Below are 24,280 nucleotides of genomic sequence, written 5' to 3'. Positions count from 1 at the left end.
ACATGCTTCAATATAATCATTCTAACATACAAATTGGCACATTTAGATCATATAAGGCGTGCATGCTAGCAATTTCTCCACATAGATAACATGTAAAGTACATGATTTAACATCAAATATACAAGGCAAAGACTTAAATTTTTATATAGTTGAGAAATTCCTTAAAAACATGGTATCTATAGCAAGCCATATCACACAATCATCACTTAAGGACTCACAAAAAAACCCAAGACTTCATGAATTAGACACCTCTACCTCAAATTAGGATGAAAATCCTAATCCTACCGAAACCAAAATGCCTTCCTCGTGAAACCAACTTGTAGGAAGAAAGAGGAGGCGAAGGCGACCAAATAATCATTCTATGGCGCCTCTAAAATTCGAACTCCATCTTCACCCAAAATCTCCAAAATGCTCCAAATCAAAATTCAAGACCATAGGCGCTCATCAACCTTTCCTTCTACGGCATCGCCAAAAACTCACCCGAGCTAGATGTAATGCATGCCTGAAGCATGTAAAAAGGAAAACGAGACTCGTCAACCTTCCTCTTCCCTTTGATGACGTCACCAAAATCTCACCCGAGCTAGATGCAATCAATGAAAAAAAAAAAAGAATAAGGGGGAGAAAGAGAGGCCACGGCTGGTGAAGAGAGGAAATGAAATGATTTGTGACTGAAAATGAGCTTAGTCCTTTCCTTATATACTAAAGTCAACCCATAGGTCCCGCCTCCCACTTAAACGTTTAAAACAGCCCCTATAAGTCCCGAATACTCGCAAATGATACAACTCAATGCAAAATGGATAATACTTATGTAAATGAAGAGCATAGTGGTATCGAGAAATTTCCAGAACAAGAAAATCTATCACAGGGCCTACCCGACACATCCCGGACACGAAAATCGAAACCGACCGAAATGAACCCAAATGAATTTCTAAGGGTTCTAAATCCGAAAAACATCCCAAAAAACTCTCGGAACACCGTGGCACGTATTCCTATGCACAAATAAAAAAATGGTCGAGGAATACCAAAAAATCCGAGACGTCACAATGATGTTATTATTGAATTTTAGTGTCTCTGTTCTTTCCTTTGTGTTGTTGTTGCAAGGAAAAAAAAAAAGGTTTAATTACACTTAATCCCTAATACTAACATTTTGTGGCATTTAACAATGTTTTGGCACATTATCATTTACCCCTCGTTTTATTAATTGTTGCGAACGAAAAACACCCATATAAAGTATAAAACCCCCTATACATTCTAAAAAGTCTATAGAATTTAATTTTGGATAATACAAGGACCTGAATGCTAAAAAAACCAAAGTGTCCCTCTATAACTGAATAAAAAATTAGGTAAAAAACTAATTAAATGTGAGATGACTAAATTGTCCTTTTTCTTTTCTTTTTTTGGGTTTCTTCATCATCATCACTGCCACTAGTAATGGAACAGTGGCAATGACTTGATATGTCCGTAGTCGGTTCAGTGTGTGTGTGTCTATATATATATATATATATATATATATATATATATATAAGGGCATTATCAGAAGAGAGAAGGGTATTTTTAAAATTTTATATCTTAACGACTTAAAACCCTTCTTTTCTCATCTTTTCAAACTTAGCAGACTTATATACACAACATAAAGGATAGGGGTCTTATTAGTCCAAAATGTAAACATTAGGGGTGTTTTTCCCACTTTACCCTTTGTTAATTTAGCTAAAATGTTACATTATATGCTATACTCGTCCGCAAAATTTTAGGTTGTTTTTCAATTTTACAATTGATACATTGTCCTCTATCAAAACATTTGTTAGCATTGCGAGTGCAACTCGGGCTGATTGGGTGAGTTTGAAGTACAACTCAAATTCAACTCAACATATGAACTATTCTACCTAACTTCACCTTTAATCCAAACTAACCAACTCAAGTCCAATCCATTGTTAATTAGTTTAGTTTAGGATCAATTCGGTCTTACAACTCAGAAATTTCGGGTTAAATTTTGGATTGCTAGACTGACCTTTTTTTATATAAACATATAGGATTATTACATATAAATGGGGTTAGGGCATTATATTTACTTAGAGGTTGAGTCAAAGTCCCAAAGTTTCTCTAAAATGTGTTTGACCCAAAAGCTGAGGTGGCACATGGAAAAATACTGTTTCATACTTCTGTTGCCTAATATACTTTTCTTCCTATTTTATGTGTTGCCTAAAATACCCTTTTGTACGCTTACCTCTTTTCAAGCCCTAATTCCTCTTTTCACATTCCATTCATGCTAGCCTATCTCCCCCCCCCCTTCTCTATAAACAGCAGCGATCAACAAACCCCTCTCTCTCTCTGCCCTAACCCTCACTGAATTCTCTCTCTCATTCGTGCAAGAGCCATTTCTTTCTCATCGTTGCTCTCTCTCTTTCTCAACAACTCTTTTTAAGCCAGTCCATCGACCCTCTCTCTCTCTCTAGCTTCATCGCTCTAGGAATTGAGAAACCCAACTCTTCTTTTCAGTGCAGCAACATTGGGCTCAAAAGAGGGATTAAGGGTTCTCGGTGAGCTTCAAAACCCTACATTTGTCAGTGCATTTTCATTGTTTCAATTGAATTTTTCTTTTTCTCTTTTTTCGGCCATAATTTTGTATTGAGTTATGATGATTCGATGTTTCTTAAGCTTTTTTGTTGTAATGGTTCTTGAATTTGTGTTTTCTTCCTATTGTAGGCTATTGGGTTTTCTAAAATTAGGGTTTTCTTAGGTGGCTGGGTCATACCCAGATTATTATGAGAGGTTGTTTGTACTCTTGGGCTATAGGAGTTCTTTGTTTGCTTCCTCTCAGTTGTTATTGAAAGTTTTGGTTGCATTTTTTAAGCTTCTTGTTGTATATCCTTTATTTTTCGACAATATAACGCATTCTTACCTACTAAATTTTTTTTATAGAACATTAATCTGATCTTAAAACTTAAACATTGTACTGTTAATGCCTGCCTGTGTATAGTAGAGATTCAATGTCCCTAAATCCAAATAATTCATGTTCTTTAAATTTACTAGGACCATGTGGAAGCAAGTGGGAGTATGTTTGGTGCCTACAGGCTTTTTGTTGGATTTCACTAGTTAGCTAACTGGATTGTGCCAAGGTAACAAGCTTAAATCTTGTCGTCATAAGTCATTTGATCTGGAGACCTTATGATACAATCAATAAATGTAAACTGTAAAGAGGCATGCATGTAATAGTCTTTGGGTAGGGACACTTGTTATCAAATGTTTGTGAAATCTACATTCCCATTTGCATTTGCTTGATAAAAGAATTGTTTAAGATTACTAGTATTGGTTCTACAATATTAAATTAAAAACAGGTTTTTCATACATACTATATTTGTTATGGTTTAATGGTTAAAATGTAATTACATATAAAATTTGAGCTTGGTTCTATTAAATGAAAATGCTTTATAATAATTTCATGATTAATATCTTAGGTGTTAAGAATCACTAATAAAGATTTTAGTTCTCAATATAAAACAAAAGGGAAGAAGCTACTCTGTTGGATCTTTGGACTGTGACTCAGAGATGAAGTAACAAATCTTCATGGTTATGCTATGATTTGTGCCTTAGCTTACAAGGTTGAAACTCCTTGGTAAATCTTTTCACTAGGGAAACATAGCATTTTAGAGCATGTCAGTGATGGCCTTGGTGTCTGATAATTACCAACATTTGAATAAATTAGATAAACAATTCTTTTTAGTAGACTGATTAAATATGTTAACATTTTTGAACGATTAAAAAATTTAGTCTAAGATATTGCCATGCAATGACCAGAAATGGAAAAGATTTCTTCACCATCTGTTCATGAAATTTGAATGGGTTTAAACAAAAAATTTCTAGATATACTCATAAGTTCTCTCCCCCCCCCCCCCCCCCCCCTAATCGGTTAAGAGTGCAAGCTGTTTTATACCTAAGCCCAAATTCAGTTGAAAATACAAGACACGAACAATAATGGGAAAACTGTTATATGACCTTTACGTCTAAATTTTATTTACGGGAAAAGAAAGAGAGAATGAAAGAAAGAAGTAAATTTTGATCAAAATTCTGTCCAAGACTGATACTTTGGAAGTTATTTAGTTTCTAACGAGATGGAAAAGAGAAAATATAAAGCAGTAGGTAGTTATCTAAACACTAGTTATATAAATAATAATAAATAAATTAATTAAGTACTTATTTAGTTTTATCAAAAGGGATGCAGAAAAACCCAAAAGATAAACATATGGTCATAAAACAAGATATAGCATTGGTAATACTAATACCTCTTCGGGCGTTGATTCTCTTCTCGAATAGCCGAATTGGGTCATATCCCTCCAAACACGCCGCATAAATAATTATCCTGACATTGAAATTCAAGCAATTTTCAACCCATTAAAGAACCAAAACAAATAGCCCGAACTCTCTGTATATATACACACACAAAAAAACAAAAATTGGTAAGAGGGGGACATACAAGGCGAGCTTTCTGGCGGCTCTGGGGCTGCAAAACCTGCCACTCTCGTCAATTCTGGGCAGCATTTCTCTGGGAGATGAGAGAGAGTTTGCCAATTTTTTAAGAACTTCCCCAACAGCAGTGAGAGCTGAAGAAGTGCGAAGAGGAGAGCTTAATAGAGAAATTAAGCTTTCTGAGAATTAGGTTTTGAGTAACATTCTCTATACCAGATCAGAATATGACACCCCTTTGCATTATTTGGAATCAAAGTAGAAATAGAAGTTAGAACTAAATTGAAGAGTAACACTGCTTTTTGTATAAATATCAACATTAAGATGCATCATGCTTATTTTTTTTATGTAATATATTCTACACCCGTGCGTATATATAAATATAATGTGGAACGTACATATTAAATTGATGACTTAATATGAATGCCACAATTAAACACATTACCTTGGGGGGGGGGGGGGGGTATTCCCAAAGTTTCTCATTTTATCTATTCGATTTTCTAATAATAGTTAATAAGTCGATGTATATGTCTTAAGACGACTGTTCATGTTCATTCTAGCTTCTCGTGTTTATGGGTTATCTTGTTCTGGGATTTGTACATGTAATTCTTGTTTTGCAAACTAAATCTTATTTGGTGAAAATTTTTATGAACTTTTTTATATAATTAATTTTTATTTTATTTTATGAATTTTAGTTGTAAATATTTGCGAAGATAATAACTGAAACAGGATCTCCCTTTGCAGGATTTGAAAGACTAATTGGTAAATTTGGGTTCAACTTGAGTCTTGAACAAGCTAAAGGCCCTTATTGTGGATTATAATTTTTACAATTACAGCATCCTACGGACCTTCTATAATTTTAGAGTGCTTTCATCACTTCATACTGGTAAGTCATATCTTCAATTATTCAATATATATATATTTTTTTTATTCCAGTTTTTTTCATGCTAATAATAAATTGGATGTTAACCGCATAAAGCATAAATCTGTCAATTAAGATGGGCACCCAATTGTATACGAAACAAAGTACAATATAAAGTAACAAAATTTTTTAATATATAAACAACAAAATTTTCATTTTTTTGATTTTTCTTTTTTCTTTGTGGGTGTGTTTTTGTGTTTGAAGGTTGGAAGATTTGTGTAGTTATTTAGTTGTAGAAGCAACAAAGACACTTCCAGTGCTTCCCAAAAGTAAAAATCATCATTATCATGGTGTTATCATATTCCCAAAGTGAGAATTCTCAATAGGACTTGGTTGCTGGTGCACCTAGGGGTCTTGAACTGGCTCATTGCTGCCCCATTTCTTATGTAGTACTCCAAAATCTTCTTAAAAGTCCCTCTCTCCAGAATGCAAAGCTCTAGAGCCCCAACTGAGTTGGTTTTCGTCAACACAACATATCCATGATCGACGAAAAATGCATCCATTTCCCTATAGCATTTGCTCAGAACCCCCTCTTCCACTTCCCCTTTAATCTCCCAGTAAATTATGTAGTGACCAGGTTTCTTGTCAATGTCAGCATGGCTCGTGAAATCAGTAGCTCGCCTCTTGCCTTGCTCAGTATCTGTGATCCCCTCTCCACCACAAATTGCAGGTCTTTTTCTATGTTTTTGTCTATGTTTACAGTTAAAATTAGATTCCTTCTGCATATAAAGTTCAGTTTTGGAGTTCCTTTGTAAAAATCAGCCACCTCCACCACATCTCCTAATCTATACCTATAAAGCACTGATCATAATGTAGGACATGAGAGAGTGATCAGTTAGTTGAAGAAATCAACATCAAATGACATATAGAATCAAAAGAAAATAACGGCACAAGAATTAAACAATGACTAGTGACCACACAATTAATTCAACATTACCATAAGGTCCACATATAATTAACAATAAACTATAATGACAGTGATGGTGATGGTCCATGTTTCATAAGTTTCTAAACTACTTTCTTTAATTGTACAAGAGCATCATCAATCGTGAAAATGAATTAGATTTTTCCCAAGACCTTCTGTCCTTAAAATCATTGACAATCCATGACATATTCCAAACTTCACGTTAGCTTGTTGTAGGAAAAAAATAGTAAAAGTACATTAATTGCAAACATGTCATGCCCCTTTGTCTTTTTCTTCATAAGGGGAATTATTGTTGCCATCATAACAATTGAAAATTCAAACAATCACATGGCAAAATATTACTCAAAAATAATGGTATTAGTTTTTTTGTTTTTGTTTTTTTTTCCCTGAAGGACTCTTTGTTGTTTTTAATCCGTCCTTAATATCCTTAATTCTTGTAGAATTTTAAAGTGTTTATTTCTATAATTGACACACCAGTTGATGACAAAAACAATGTACTTTTAATATTGTCCGAACATGTAATGTAACTTGAAAAGTATACATGCAAAGTGAGGTTCTAGAACTGGTCTGCATACATAACTGATCAAATTAAGGGTATGAATTATATACAAATTAAATAGAATTAAATATGCTAGTATATATATATTGAAATGGGAATTTAGTTTAACTAATTCATTTAATTTAACATACCTATAAAAGTAGTTAGGACAATCTCATACTCCTGTCCAACCTTGACTTGAGACAGTGGTAATGGTTCATCTTCTAGGTAGTCATATGTAGCTAAATTAAGGCAGTACTATAACTTCCAACGAATCCAACCCAACCTCTAATAAACCTACCTTAAAATGTGGCAAGAAAGATAAAGAACTTTCCTTTTACTTGTTTGCAATTTTATCAAGAGCCAAACAAATGGTATGAGGACATTGGATCCTTCCTCCTTCCCTTATTGGGTAAACCGTACGACCATCAACATCCAAAGAAAAGAACTTTAGAACAATTTCAATAAAAGAAATAAAAATAAAAACTTTAAGTGTTTTTTTTCCTTTTATCTGTTCGATTAGGTTAAGTGATCCTTCGGGATATGCTTCTTATAAGTGTGTTTTGCCTATCATTAACATGCTTATTCGTATTAATTTCGAAGAATGTGTATTGAATTAATGAATTAGGAATATATGAGTACTCCCAAATGCCTTTGTAAGCTAGCATATTTGAGATTGAATATTTTCAACATATAATGTGTAGAAGTGCAACTTGGTAAATTTAAGTTAGACTATTATGTGATGGATCAGCTTAATTGATTTTGAAGACTTTCTGTTTGACTCCCTTTTCTTAATGTTGAATTCACCAGGAGGAGCCACCCAACGCTCGTGATATTTGAGCCTGTTTCATCACTAGCAACATAAAAGGCAATGTAACCTTGTTCTATTTACATGAATTCTATCCATATTTGTGCTCTATCCTTCCTTTTTGTATCTAATGTGCCTGTGTTGGTAATTTATTTGTAGATGTTGAATACCCAGTGTTCTCCAAATAAATTCAAGGAAACGGTTTGCAATTTAAGTGAAGACAAAAAGGTTTTCGTACAAGAGATTGGGTTTGGGTCCCTTTTAGACATCGAGTGTACCATTTTGAAGCACAACATGTGCTTATGGTTGGTAAAACACTTTGACCCTAGAACATCCCATCTCACCCTTGAATCTGGCGCTCAGATCCGTGTTACACCAAGTGACATTGAAGAGGTACTTGGCCTACCCTCGGGAAGAGGAGAAGATGTGCCAAATTATATTATACAAAATGTGCATTGGTTAGAAAATGGCAATTTTTTAAAGGACGGTGCAATAGAAGTGCCAAACTTAGTGCATCAATTAGACGTTCTTCCTGTTGGGGATGACTTCAAGAGGGCTTTTATCCTTTTCACTTGCGGATCACTTCTAGCACCAATATCGAAAAATGAGACAAGCAAAAGGCTATTGGCAGCAGTTGACAATGTGGATGCTATTAAATTGTACAATTGGGGGAAGTTTGTTTTAGATTGGTTGAAAAAAGGAATTGCGTCCTATAAAGGAAAGGAAAGAAGAGAAGGTTGTACATGTATACATGGATGTTTGTTCTTTCTCATGGTATGTTCTAAGATATAATATGTGTAATGTGTCTATCATTTTATTTTAAATAGGTATAATGTCATTATCATAATGGCCTATATGTTGTAGCTTTTCTACCTACACTGTATGGATGTCAATGGACCAAAACCGAAGCCTGAGATGTCATGCCTACGTGGATGGACCAACAAATTAATAGGCGAGAGGTTGAATTTGGAGAAACGTAAATATAATGGTTTCGGCTTCGGTGAGGTAAAGTTTACAACTGATATATCTGAAGATGCCGATAAGGTAATCACGTCAATCATAGCTTTTTATAATTGGTTCTAAATATACAGTTAAATTTGCATATTCATAATTACTTGGAACTCTACGGTTACATTTATATATTAACTGATATATATATTTATTAAACTTGTTTAAAATTGTTAGGAGTTGGCATATGAAATTATTACAGTGCTTAAGAAATGGAAGCAACGGCACAATGTAGGCCAAAGCAGGGGATCGAGATCCTCAGAACCCAGTTCATCCACTCGACAACCTAACCCACCTTCGCAATTGTTTGCACAACACCATCCAATAAAGGAGGAAGATGAATCCCACATACCAGTGGAGGAGGAATTCGAAACCTCCACATGACAAGCAAACTCACCTTGGCAATCTTTTACAAAACACGATCCCATGGAGGAGGAAGGAGAAATCCCCGCACCAATGGAGGAGGAAATGGGAACCTCCACAGCAATGAAAAGAGGAGGGTGATGTGCAGGAAGCAGTGAACATCCCCTTATTACATGTTATAAAGCCTGGGCGCCATAAGGGATCACCTTGGGTTGAAATAAAGGTCAACCGATTGCGTGCCCTTTGTCCAGATGCAAAGGCAGTCATCTCATATGCGATGGATGAGAGCAAAAATGATGAGTGAGAAATTATATAAATAATTTTTTATTTGCTCTATATTTACTTACTTTCTATGCTCAAACACTTAATATGTTATTGTTTAATTATAGTGAAATGCTGGTGAATATAAATGATATTTACCTCACAAGAAAAGAGATGAGAACAATCTCTTACAATCATTAGATATCAAATATGGTATGTTCACTTAAAGTTCATTGATTTTTCAAACCAATCACACGCATGCATTAATGGTTTAAATGTGATCATTATAGGTGGTTGAAGTCTATTGCCAAATGCTCCAACTAAAACAAAAGCATAGAGGAACCAAATTTTTCTTTTTGCCTTCGATTGGGGTAACAAATTCTTCTATCTATAATAAGTGTATGTTTGACACATATTAGGTTATCAATTGTGTGCATTTTCAGATTAAACTTTCTAAGATACCTTCAAAAGTGGTTGATAGGAAGGGTAAAATACAAGCAGTCTGGAACGCGTATAAAAGGATAAGGAATGTCGATGATAACAAAGTTCGCCAATTCAATATGGTAATATTTATCGCTTAGAAACATAAATAATTATTATCTTTTTATCAAAAAAATATGATTCTAAAAGTAATTAAAATTTTACATTGTTAAATATGCAGCTTTTCTTTCCAACACTTGTAAATGAGAAACATTGGTGCTTATATGTCTTTAACATTTGCGATAGTCGTATGGATGTGTTGGATTCAATGAAGCGATGTTCGCATGATAAGCGTATTCCAGACAAGATGTCAAAAGATTTGGTAAACGCTTATTACATATGAGCTCATTTTTTTGATTATGTATTCATTTACTGTTAAATTAGGACGGTAAAGTATACAAGTTGAAGAACATGGTACTAAAGTTTTTTACTCTAATCATTTATATATCATACATTTGTAGGTAATGTTGGTTGAGATATTCATCGGAAGAGATCTACAAAACTTTATATACAATGTGCCCAACGTACCTCAACAGCCCGATATGTAATTTTATCACTTAATGTTCCTAGTTTGGTGTACTGATTATGTTCACAATTATAATTGACAGATACCTAAACAATCTTTTATTCAGTGATAGTTGTGGTGCTTTCATGTTGGACTTCATGGAGAAATGGGATGGTTCACTCAGTCACCCAAAAGAGAAGGTGAAGCCTAATTCCATTTTTTACATGGGTCTTATTTATTTTTTTTCCGAATAAAGAAAATACCGAATTACTAAATCACACAAAATCTCTCAGATACTCTTCGTTAATCATTTAATTCTCTGCTTTCTTCTAAACCATTGGTGCAATGTTAATCTGAGCAATCACTGGTGATTAGTCTTCAAAGGAAGAAATGGGACTTGCCTTTAAAGGTTTCAAAAAATATATTTGTAAAACTGATCCACATTCCTACACACTTTTGTTCAAGGGTTAAAACTGGAGGGTTTTCAATTCTAATACATGCAAACATAATTTTAAAAATTAATGAAACCATGAACTGCATCCATTATAACGTTTTCCTTCCTATTCACTGCACTCCCCATTCTATTTTTACACGTTTTCCAACTTATACCTTTCTTTTTTCTTTTTGAATCTTTTGAACCCATGTTTGTGTGCAAGTACTTCACTTTCCGATCTCTCCCCACTAAGCTGCAATGTCGTAGTCTCAGTAGCGGGAAGACCGGGGGACTACGGCACGTGTTGAAACAAAAAGAGCGGTAAGCACCCCCCTTAGCCAACAAAATTTTCAACCTTAGAACCCCCTAAGCTTTTTACCCTTAATGTGTGCCATTTATAGGAAAGAGAAAGCATCCAGCTCTATTGAGTACAGATCTAACATGAAGTAAGCAATAAAAATGAACCATGTAACAAATGATATAGAAAGTGTTTGACATCCACTGTATAATGGGTCTAATCGAATAGATGAATGTGTCAGAAACCAGCTTTGCTAGATGAGGTTTAAATGAATAGCATATTCTTAAATACTTTCAGATAGTTTTTCATTGTCAAAGAATTTGATTAAGATCAGTAGCTTAAATCATCAATCAACCTTGCTTTTCCTACATTACCTAACCAATTAGATAGGCAAATACTAGACTCCTGTCATTTTAAATGAACATATTTCAGGTTTTATGGTCACTTGACTGTACATAGTGGTGCTCATTAAAAAAGAACCGAACACAAAAGATACTGAAACTATGACATATTGAAATGAATGATTAACAAATTTCAAAATAATAAATGACTTTAAGATTACTTTTGGAATTTTAGAAAAAAGGTGCGCGCCATTGAGTGTTTGGAATCAGTAAAAAGGGACAACTATTTTGGGACAGGGAGATCTTTCGTATTATTAGATTTGTTGTGGTTTTGTTTATATTCTGTCTTTGTACTGATCTGACCAAATTGCTAACATATTTCCCAAGGATGAAGCTACCTGTTTATGCAATATTTCACATATAAAAGTTTAGTATCACCGAGATTTTGCTTAATTTCAAATTCAATAGTGGTGAAAAAGTTTTCTTTATCAAATATATAGTTTCTGCAACACTAGATTCCTATTTATTTACACTTATAAGTATTCACGCATGAAGTCCATTTCCCTATCCTATACTTATGAAAAGAAATTACCTGGTTTAATGTACAGGTGGACGTTGACAAGTTACGTGCAATTATTGCTTCAAATTTGCTTTCAGATGACAATAACAAAATGAAGAATTTTGTAAAGAACAAAGCACTTTATCCATTTGGTCAAGCATGTTCATTTCAAGTAAGTTTCCATCAGCTTACTTGTGGTTAGTAATTTTTTTATTTTTTTTATTTTTAAACCATTGGTGCAATGCGAATCTGAGCAATCACTAGTGATTAGTCTACAAAGAAAGAAATGGGTCTTGCCTTTAAAGGTTTCAAAAAATATATTTGTAAAACTGATCCACATTCCTACACATTTTTGTTCAAGGGTTGGAACTAGAGGGTTTTCAATTGCAATACATGCAAACATAATTTTAAAAATTAATGCAACCACAAAATGCATCCACTATAACGTTTTCCTTCCTATTCACTGCACTCCCCATTCTGTTTTTACACGTTTTCCAGCTTATACCTTTCTTTTTTCTTTTTGCATCTTTTGAACCCATGTTTGTGTTCAAGTACTTCGCTTTCCGATCTCTCCCCGCTAGGCTACAATATCGTAGTCTTAGTAGCAGGAAGACCGGGGGACTACGGCACGTGTTGAAACAAAAAGAGCAGTAAGCACCCCCCTTAGCCAACAAAGTTTTCAACCTTAGAACCCCCTGAGCTTTTTACCCTTAATGTGTGCCATTTTTAGGAAAGAGAAAGCATCCAGCTCTAGTGAGTACGGATCTAACATGAAGTAAGCAATAAAAATTAACCATGTAACAAATGATATAGAAAATGTTTGACATCCACTGTATAATGGGTCCGATCGAGTAGATGAATGTGTCAGAAACCAACTTTGCTAGATGAGGTTTAAATGAATAGCATACTCTTAAATATTTTCAGATAGTTTTTCATTGTCAAAGAATTTGATTAAGATCAGTAGCTTAAATCATCAGTCAACCTTACTTTTCCTACATCACCTAACCAATTAGATAGGCAAATACTGGACTCTTGTCATTTTAAATGAACATATTGCAGGTTTTATGGTCATTTGACTGTACTTAGTGGTGCTCATTAAAAAAGAACCGAACACAAAAGATACTAAAACTACGACATATTGATATGAATGATTAACAAATTTCAAAATAATAAATGACTTTAAGATTACTTTTGGAATGTTAGAAAAAAGGTGCGTGCCATTGAGTGTTTGGAATCAGTAAAAAGGGACAACTATTTTGGGACAGGGAGATCTTTCGTATTATTAGATTTGTTGTGGTTTTGTTTATATTTTGTCTCTGTACTGATCTGACCAAATTGCTAACATATTTCCCAAGGATGAAGCTATATGTTTATGCAATATTTCACATATAAAAGTTTAGTATCACCAAGATTTTGTCTAATTTCAAATTCAACAGTGGTGAAAAAGTTTTCTTTATCAAATATATAGTTTTTGCAACACTAGATTCCTATTTATTTACACTTATAAGTATTCACGCATGAAGTCCATTTCCCTATCCTATACTCATGAAAAGAAATTACCTGGTTTAATGTACATGTGGACGTTGACAAGTTACGTGCAATTATTGCTTCAAATTTGCTTTCAGATGACAATAACAAAATGAAGAATTTTTTAAAGAACAAAGCACTTTATCCATTTGGTCAAGCATGTTGATTTTAAGTAAGCTTCCTTCAGCTTACTTGTGGTTAGTAATTTTTTTATTTTTTTGTATTTTTAAACCATTAGTGCAATGTTAATCTGAGCAATCACTGGTGATTAGTCTTCAAAGGAAGAAATGGGTTTTGCCTTTAAAGGTTTTAAAATATATATTTGTAAAACTGATCCACATTCCTACATACTTTTGTTCAAGGGTTGAAACTGGAGGGTTTTCAATTCCAATACATTCAAACATAATTTTAAAAATTAATGCAACCACAAAATGCATCTACTATAACGTTTTCCTTCCTATTCACTGCACTCCCCATTCTGTTTTTACACGTTTTCCAGCTTATACCTTTCTTATTTCTTTTTACACCTTTTGAACCCATGTTTGTGTGCAAGTACTTTGCTTTTTGATCTCTCCCCATTAGGCTGCAATGTCGTAGTCTTAGTAGCGGGAAGACTGGGGGACTACGGCACGTGTTGAAACAAAAAGAGCAGTAAGCACCCCCCTTAGCCAACAAAATTTTCAACCTTAGAACCCCTTAAGCTTTTTACCCTTAATGTGTGCCATTTTTAGGAAAGAGAAAGCATCCAACTCTAGTGAGTACGGATCTAACATGAAGTAAGCAATAAAAATGAACCATGTAACGAATGATATAGAAAATGTTTGACATCCACTGTATAATGGGTCCGATCGAGTAGATGAATGTGTCAGAAACCAGCTTTGCTAGATGAGGTTTAAATGAATAGCATACTCTTAAATATTTTCATATAGTTTTTCATTGTCAAAGAATTTGATTAAGATCAGTAGCTTAAATCATCAGTCAACCTTGCTTTTCCTACATCACCTAACCAATTAGATAGGCAAATACTGGACTCCTGTCATTTTAAATGAACATATTACAGGTTTTATGGTCACTTGACTGTACTTAGTGGTGCTCATTAAAAAAGAACCGAACACAAAAGATACTGAAACTACGACATATTGAAATGAATGATTAACAAATTTCAAAATAATAAATGACTTTAAGATTACTTTTGGAATTTTAGAAAAAAGGTGCGCGCCATTGAGTGTTTGGAATCAGTAAAAAGGGACAACTATTTTGGGACAGGGAGATCTTTCGTATTATTAAATTTGTTGTGGTTTTGTTTATATTCTGTCTCTGTACTGATCTAACCAAATTGCTAACATATTCCCAAGGATGAAGCTACCTGTTTATGCAATATTTCAAATATAAAAGTTTAGTATCACCAAGATTTTGTCTAATTTCAAATTCAACAGTGGTGAAAAAGTTTTCTTTATCAAATATATAATTTCTACAACACTAGATTCCTATTTATTTACACTTATAAGTATTCACGCATGAATTCCATTTCCCTATCCTATACTCATGAAAAAAAATTACCTGGTTTAATGTACAGGTGGACGTTGACAAGTTACGTGCAATTATTGCTTCAAATTTGCTTTCAGATGACAATAACAAAATAAAGAATTTTGTAAAGAACAGAGCACTTTATCCATTTGGTCAAGCATGTTGATTTCAAGTAAGCTTCCATCAGCTTACTTGTGGTTAGTAATTTTTTTATTTTTTTTTAATTTTATGATTCTAACATCACCTCCATCAGCCAACAAGGTACCATTTACCTCGAGGAACCTCACTATCTCCATCTTAATCCATCAAGGCGTATAAGATGTAATTTCCTCGACTTCTAATATAATTTTTTGGTGTACAATAATTTATTAGTATAACTTAGTTGTTAGTACTATAGCTAAATGTTCAGTTTCACTTTTCTATGTGATATATTTGTCAAGAGCTCTAATGGAAATATTCAACCTCTTAAGTAAACTCAAAATTATCATGTAATTGTTCAAACATGTTTTAAATAACAGTACTACTAAGTTGGATAGTGAGGTCAATTGCAAGGTGTTGGGCAAATTATAAATTCTTTTTTAATTTTGATGATTCTTTTTAAAATTATTATTATTATTCAAAGTTTCGAATTGTCTATTTTTATATTACTTTTGTTCCTTATTATTATTATACAATACCTTAATACTTTAATTTTTATTGCATGTGATAGTCATAGAGACAAAGTGGTTATTTTGTTCCAACTACACAGAGACAGAAAGAATGCATGTCCATCAAATACACAAACAAGAGGACTTTCACTAGGACCACACAAAGGATAAGGGCAACAAATTGGTTTACCACAGAACAAGGAAATACATACCAGTATTTGCGCAATTGTAAGCTAGAGGAGGTGGGATAGGAGGATCGCTGAATTTTCGAAAAAGTGGTACCTGAAATGATGTGGGATATGGGACATTTGTAATGTTGAACAGTGTCATTTTTTTTGCATGTATTTTGTAATCTGTTGGTGTTAGCTATTTTTAAAGTTTTAAAGAAGAGTAGCTTTGCAACTTTTGATTGTGGATTAGGTTGGTATGTTTTTGCAACTATTGTATGGCTTATTGTACTGGCATCTACCTTAAATGGAATCAAATGAAGTTGCTCTTTTGGGTTTTCAGGAATTAGTATTGTATGGCTTATTATATTAGGGTCTCACTGAGTTTTCTTTCACAATTATATTAATGTACTAATTTCAAATTTGATGGAGTTTATAATTGAAGCAGTTTAATGAATGGAAAATTGGTTTGGACCCTCCTTGGTTCCATGGTGTCGATAAATGGATAATTTAATCTCAACAGTTGTCAAAGAAATAGCACACTATCTTAATAATTTAATCTCAATACTATTTCCTTCGCAAAAGGGACTTATTTTTGTAATTGAAAATGGTATTACACCCCACACCGCTAATTAAGTTGCACATTACATCCATAAACAGCTCCATTAGCACCATGAATAAGTGTTTAGAGAAAACGTGGTACCTTGATGCCAAAAAGTGGTACCTTCAGTTCAAAAAGGTGGTACCTTCGGGAAAAAATTAGTATCTTTACAAAAGGGACTTATTTTTTCAAATAAAAATGGTATTACATCCCACACCAATGATTAAGTTGCACATTACAACCATAAACAGCTCGATTAGTACCATGAATAAGTGTTTAGAGAAAACGTGGTACCTTGACGCCAAAAACTGGTACCTTCAGTTCAAAAATGTGGTAGCTTTAGGATAAAAGTAGTACCTTTGCAAAAGGGACTTATTTTTGCAATTGAAAATGGTATTACACCCCACATCGCTAATTAAGTTGCACATTACATCCATAAACAACTCCATTAGCGCCATGAATAAGTGTTTAGAGAAAATGTGGTACCTTAACGCCAAAAAGAAGTACCTTCAGTTCAAAAACGTGGTCCCTTTGGGAAAAAAGTGGTACCTTTGCAAAAGGGACTTATTTTTGCAACTGAATATTACACCCCACATCGCTAATTAAGTTGCACATTACATCCATAAACAGCTCCATTAGCGCCATGAATTAGTGTTTAGAGAAAATGTGGTACCTTGGTGCCAAAAACTAGTACCTTCAGTTCAAAAATGTGGTACCTTTGGAAAAAAAGTGGTACCTTCACAAAAGGAACTTATTTTTACAATTGAAAATGGTATTACACCCCGCACCGCTAATTAAGTTGCACATTACATCCATAAATAGCTCCATTAGCGCCATGAATAAGTGTTTAGAGAAAACGTGATACCTTGATGCTAAAAAGTGGTACCATCAGTTCAAAAACATAGTACCTTTGCAAAAGGGACTTATTTTTACAATTGAAAATGGTATTACACCCCACACCGCTAATTAAGTTGCACATTACATCTATAAACAGCTCCATTAGCATCATGAATAACACAAAATATTCTCCAACTTAGCTAAGCAAGTGTTTAGAAAATCACGCAATGTCTGGACTCCAAAAAAGGGACTTATTTTTGTAACTGAAAAAAAAATTATACACCACACCTATAATTAAGTTGCACATTACATCCATAAATAGCTCCATTAAGGCCATAAATAATACAAAATATTCTCCATATTAGCTAAGCGAGTGTTTAGAAAACATGGTACCTGGATGCCAAAAAGTAGTACCTTTAGCTCAAAAATGTGGTACCTTAGGAAAAAAAGTGGTACCTTCGCAAAAGGGACTTATTTTTGCAATTGAAATTGTATTACACCCTATACTGCTAATTAAGTTGCACATTACATCCATAAATGGCTCCATTAGCACCATAAATAACACAAAATATTCTCCAACTTAGCTAAGCGAGTGTTTAGAAAATCCTGCAATGTCTGGACACCAAAAAGGGACTTATTTTTGTAATTGAAAAAAAAAATTATACACAACACCTATAATTAAGTTGCACATTACATCCATAAACAACTCCATTTATGGCCATAAATAATACAAAATATTCTCTATGCTAGCTAAGCGAGTGTTTAGAAAACATGGTACCTAGATGCTAAAAAGTGGTACCTTCAATTCCAAAATGTGGTACCTTTGGAAAAAAAGTCGTACCTTCGCAAAAATGACTTATTTTTACAATTGAAAAAGGTATTACACCCCACACCGCTAATTAAGTTGCACATTACATTCATAAACAGCTCTATTAGCGCCATCATTAAGTGTTTAGAGAAAATATGGTACCTTGATGCTAAAAAGTGGTACCTTCAGTTCAAAAACATGGTACATTTGGGGAAAAAAGTGGTACCTTTGCAAAAGGGACTTATTTTTACAATTGAAAATGGTATTACACCCCACATCGCTAATTAAGTTGAATATTACACCCATAAATAGCTCCATTAACGCCATGAATAAGTGTTTAGAGAAAACGTGGTACCTTTATTCCAAAAAGTGGTACCTTCAGTTCAAAAACGTGGTACCTTTGGAAAAAAAGTAAAAAATTATACACCACACCTATAATTAAGTTGCACATTACATCCATAAACAGCTCCATTAGGGCCATAAATAATACAAAATATTCTCCATGCTAGCTAAGCGAGTGTTTAGAAAACATGGTACCTGGATGCCAAAAAGTGGTACCTTCAGTTCAAAAACGTGGTACCTTTGGAAAAAAAGTGGTACCTTCACAAAAGGGACTTATTTTTATAATTGAAAATGGTATTACACCCCACACCGCTAATTAAGTTGCACATTACACTTATAAACAGCTCCATTAGCACAATGAATAAGTGTTTAGAGAAAATGTGGTATCTTAATGCTAAAAAGTAGTACCTTCAGTTCAAAAACATGGTACCTTTGGGAAAAAAGTGGTACCTTTGTAAAAGGGACTTATTTTTGTAATTAAAAATGGTATTACACCCCACATCACTAATTAAGTTGCACATTACACCCATAAATAGCTCCATGTAATGACCCGGATTTTCACGGATATTTTTTTTCCTTTGTCTTTCCTTTCTAAGTTCAGCTCCTCTTCGCTTAGTGTCATCCTGAGTGTTCTGGAGTGATTTCTGAGACTCTTTTTTGTGGATTGACAACTTTCTTTGAGGACCGAGTCATTTCCACATTTTTCGTTTTTCGACACTATTCACTTTTCGTCATTTTCCCTATTTCGTCCTTTTCCCTATTTTGTCTTTTCCCCGTTTGACACTTTGTTGGCGTAACCACACTTCTTGTGTTCGAAGTTGGTTTTTGACTTAATCTATCTCCATCTTGAGTGGTTTCCACGAAATACGAATCGCTACTTTTGCAAGAAAGTACTCTAGTTGCTCTCGGTGTCCATGGGGTTATGGATGTAAAGTTCTTTGATTATTTTCTTTTCCTGGGGTATTTTTCGTAAATATCTTCTGAAGATATTTTATTTCAGGGGTTTTTAAGAAAATATTTTTGGAAGATATTTTCATTCTGGGCCATAAGTGCAGTTTTTACTTTTTAGAGGGGCCATTGTACAATTAATGAAAGTTATTGCAAAATATCTTGTTTTGAGTCTGAATCCTTGTACGGGGTTCATTTTCACATTTCGTCAAGTTATGTACTCTTGAAATTTCCTCCTACTCGATGTTTTCCAGTTTCAGGGTTTTTGGCCCCAATTTGTGTCAAGCTTGTTTTGGGCATAACTTTCTGTTCAGGACTCAGTTTTTGACGCCGTTTCTTCCGTTATTCATATTTTATCATTTTGAATCTTTTTTATTCACAAAGTTTTGCCATTTGAGTGCGCCTGCTTAAATTTTACTTTTTCGGACCTGGCGAGGCCCGTTCGGGGCACTTTTTGAGATTTCTATAAAAAGGGGGTGAGATATTTCATTTTTCATCTTCTCCCCTCTTCATGCACAACCTGGAGCTCCCATGGCAACCCAAGGGGTGCTGCCATCTTCTCTCTCCTCTTTTGGTTCACTTTTCCTTAATGAAAAGTTTTCGGCCTTAACGTTTGTTATTCCCCTCGCCGTTCTCTACTTTTTCTTGAGTTTGATTTTGAGGTCAAGTTATGATTTTAATGGGGCTTTCATGGGGGTTATGTTCACTGCGTTGTCCCCGACAAAACCTAGTAGTTTCGTCGGATTCGGAGCCGTTCCATTTTGATGGCTTTTGAGATTTTCATCTCAAATTGAGGTAAGGAATGTTTTAGGCTTTTGTGTGTATTGTATTGAGTGTTTAGCATGATTATACAACTTAATTGCATACCTTGTATCAATTCTAGAAAATTTGGATTAATTATTTCTTTGTATGAAATTTAATTCACAAGGATGTGTATAACTTAGAATGGAATTGTGGCATGCTAGAAAATCATGTTTTAAAATGTTTGTTAACATATATTAAATTGCGATTAATTGAATAAGAATTGCACTTTTTATTTAATATTTATCTTTGGTGAAAGATTAAATCCCATGGCCATATTTTTCATGAAATGAACTTATAGTATGCTTTTAAATTAAGTCTTAGCATGTTTGTTAACATACTTTAATTTGAGAGTATTTGGACAAGTATGAAATTCTAGAGATTTTAAATAAATTGATTAATTAAAATCTATTTAATGGTTCCCTTGGCCTAATTAAGTTTTTTACTTAATAATCATGATGACTAGGACTTGTGTACTAGTATATATTAAATTGGGACCATTTGAAGTTACTTTGAAATTTAGAAGTTTAATTATCATGATATAATTAAATTCTACCTTGTTGTGCCATTGGCCTAATTGAGATTTTAGTGAATGTATGTATATAGTATGCTATATTGTATAATATGCATTGATTAGGAAGCCATTTGATTGAGATTTGAAACCTAGGGAATTTAATTAGTTTATAAATTAAATTCTGTTTCTATGGTATTATTGATTAACTCATGTATTTGACATTGATAGTATGTTTAAAGCATGACTTTTGACTTATAATGAATTTATAAGTTTATGTTTTCAATATTGGATTATATTGTTATAGCGTGTAACGAATCGCACTTTGAAGATTCGACATTGTCATCCTATAGTAGTTGTGGATTTAGAGCATATGTTGTGTGGATACAATCTACTTGTGCATGGAAGGTGACTTAGTGCATTATATAAATTGCGTATAAGTTGTGAACTTATTTGATTATTTTGGAGTCTTGGGACATTGTTACTGTGATATTGCTAAAGTTCGGCTTTAGTGTGGGAGGTATGAGTTCTCCCCAATTGAGATAGTGCGCACTAGGGTGGTCTTCCCAGCGGGTTAATGCCCGGAATAACCAATTTGTTCTTGGTTTAATCCGAGACGTGATGTCCAAGTCTTCTACTATTTGTTTTCGCATTCAATTCCAAGTTATCAATCGTGTTTATATTGTGACTGTGGTTTTGGCTATTGGCGATTTGATGTTGTTAAGTATATCCATACTAAATTAATATATTTAGTTGATTTAGCATTTAGATTTCAAGTTGATAACTTTGAGAATCTATATCTAGTTACTTTGTGTAAGCATGTTTCTATCTGGTCGCGTTGTGTAAGCATGTTTCTAACTAGTTGCTTTGTGTAAGCATGTTATATCTTGTTGCTATGTGTAACATGCTCTTATGTTGTTGAAATTGCATAAAGGATGTGTTTTATGCTAGAAATGATCTTAGGTAACTAGGATGCTCCCTGAGTCTCACCTTTGACGTAGACGTTAGGTGGAATGAATCACAATGATTAAATCATGTATACTTGTAAAACGTAGGTCGATGCATGCTCATTTCCTACGAGTAGCTTTATATTACTCACCCCTATGATACTGGGGCATATTTTAGGTACAGGATACAAGATTAGAGATTGCAATTGCTTGGGTGATTTGCTGAGTTGAGCTTCTTTGGAAGCATTCTTGTTCACATGCAAGTGTTAGCATGTTCATGATTTGTCTATGAAATGTAATTTTTCTAACTTTGAGGTTTGACATGTCAAATGCTATAAATGTATTTTAATAAGGCCATAGGCCATTGTAGCACATCTATTTTATCATATTACATACACTTGCATGCTCACTTTGGCAAACAATACCTTCCTTGATGAAACAAAAACCTAAAGTTGCATATTTTTTAGTTTGACCCTATTCTGTACAGGGGCATTTCGGGTATTTCACAATGAGTTTTTTTTTTTTTTTTTTTCCTCGCGAGTCACGTAGAAAACTTGATTTTGAGGAGGGGTTTCTTTTTTGTGTTTTTCCAGAAAACATCATCTTGGCCCTCAAAAATCCATATTTTTACAGAAAATCCTTGCTGCCAGGTTTTGCAAATTTTTAGTACAAATGTAATTGGTACTATTCATCGACTTTTTTTTGAAAATCGTCATGATCAATCCGAAACTTTCGGAGGTCTTGTAGGTGCATTTTAAGATTGCATTTTCAATTTAGGCAATTTAAAATCCTCCCGAAGCCCTATTTCCAAAACTTGGGCAGTAGCTCGGATTAGTTTTTTTTCTCTTGACCTAATTTTCTTGGGGGCATTCTAGGTATTTTACAATGCATTTTTTTTTGTTTCCGTCCGCTATCGGGTTAGGAAAGTTGATTTTAGGGGGGGTTTCTTCTTTGATTTTTTCCAAAAAAGTCCGTTTAGATGCCCTTTTTTACTCTCAGTTGCATAAGTGGTGAGTTGTTCTCGTCGGGCCGCCACAACATCATTTTTGTTTTTGACCTTTCTCCCCCGTCCAGACTCCAAATTGAGTAAACTTTATTTTTTTGAACTTGACTAATTTGTCATTGTCTTTCCAGCGGTGTGCTCGATAGCACCTGAATCCACTTTTTGCAAAATTACCATTTTGCCCCTAGGTTCTTTTTGTCCATTTTTGAAATAACGCTTCTGCATTTGTTTCCTTTGGGTTCTGTGACCTCATTGAGGGTTACATTTGTGTCTTAGAGACATATTGTATCTCTAGAGACCGTTATTTCACCTTTCACTTCCGCATTTCGGATCCATTATCGGGTTATCTTTTAGTCATCACTGACGTACCGAGTTTACAAAACTTGGGCCGTCACACACCATTAGCGCTATAAATAAGTGTTTAGAGAAAACGTGGTACCTTTATTCCAAAAAGTGGTACCTTCAGTTCAAAAACATGGTAGCTTTGGAAAAAAAGTGGTACATTCGCAAAATGGACTTATTTTTGCAATTGAAAATGGTATTACACCCCACACCGTTAATTGAAAATCACATTACATCCATAAACAGCTCCAATAGCGCCATGAAGAAGTGTTTAGAGAAAACGTGGTACCTTGATACTAAAAAGTGGTACATTCAATTCAAAAAGATGGTACCTTTGGGAAAAAAGTGGTACCTTTGCAAAAGGGACTTATTTTTGCAATTAAAAATGGTATTATATCCCACATCGCTAATTAAGTTGCACATTACATCAATAAACAGCTCCATTAGCGCTATGAATAAGTGTTTAGAGAAAACATGGTACATTGACGCCAAAAAGTGGTACCTTTAGTTCAAAAACGTGGTACCTTTGGAAAAAAAAAGTGGTACCTTCACAAAAGGGATTTATTTTTGCAATTGAAAATGGTAGTACACCCCACATCGCTAATTAGGTTGCACATTACATCCATAAATAGATCCATTAGTGCCATAAAGAGTACAAACTTTATTCCAATCTAGCTAACTTGAGGGAATGAATAGTACAAAATATACTCCAACATCACTTGAAACATTGTTTCTTTGCTAATTTTTTTTTTTTTTATTCTACAAGATATCCTAAAAACAATTTTCTCTACCTGATAGGTAAAGAAGCTACTTTTAAGCCAATTCCATTATGGAATATTACTTTGCAAAAAGTTTTCCTTACCTGATTAGTGTCCTTAGTTCTTCAAAGTTTTTCTCCCGGAATGGAGCTTTCAACGACTGCAACTTCCATTAGTGTTCCTTAAGCAATTTGATAGAGTTTTACCTTCTAAGTCTATAATTAGGAGTTATGCAAGCAAGTCGTGGCGGGTTGAAGTGAGAGAGGTTAACAACACAAAATATTTTTACAAGGGTCGGCATGAATTTATGGAAGACAATTCACTAGAGTTCAAAAATTTCATAGTATCTTATTATATATAGTGAGGAGATTTCCTAGTATTTTATTATATATGAAGGAAGAACATTTGCTGGTTGAAGACAATGGCAAACAGCAAAATCCTATACGTCGGAGGGGTCTTATGGCCCACGAAGTGTCGTGAGGAGTTAAAAATGGAATAGTTTCAAATATGAGGAGCTAAAAATGGAATAGCTTATAATGCTATAATGAATAGAAGCCAAATAATAGCAAAATAAATACAGGGTACATTTGTAGAAACACAATCAAAATGTTT

Source organism: Cornus florida, unplaced genomic scaffold, assembly GCF_030987335.1.
Source record: "Cornus florida cultivar Cherokee Brave unplaced genomic scaffold, ASM3098733v1 CherokeeBrave_3.0.0_Hap2_Chr03, whole genome shotgun sequence".
NCBI classification, from domain to species: Eukaryota; Viridiplantae; Streptophyta; class Magnoliopsida; order Cornales; family Cornaceae; genus Cornus; species Cornus florida.
This window is presented reverse-complemented; position numbering follows the sequence as displayed.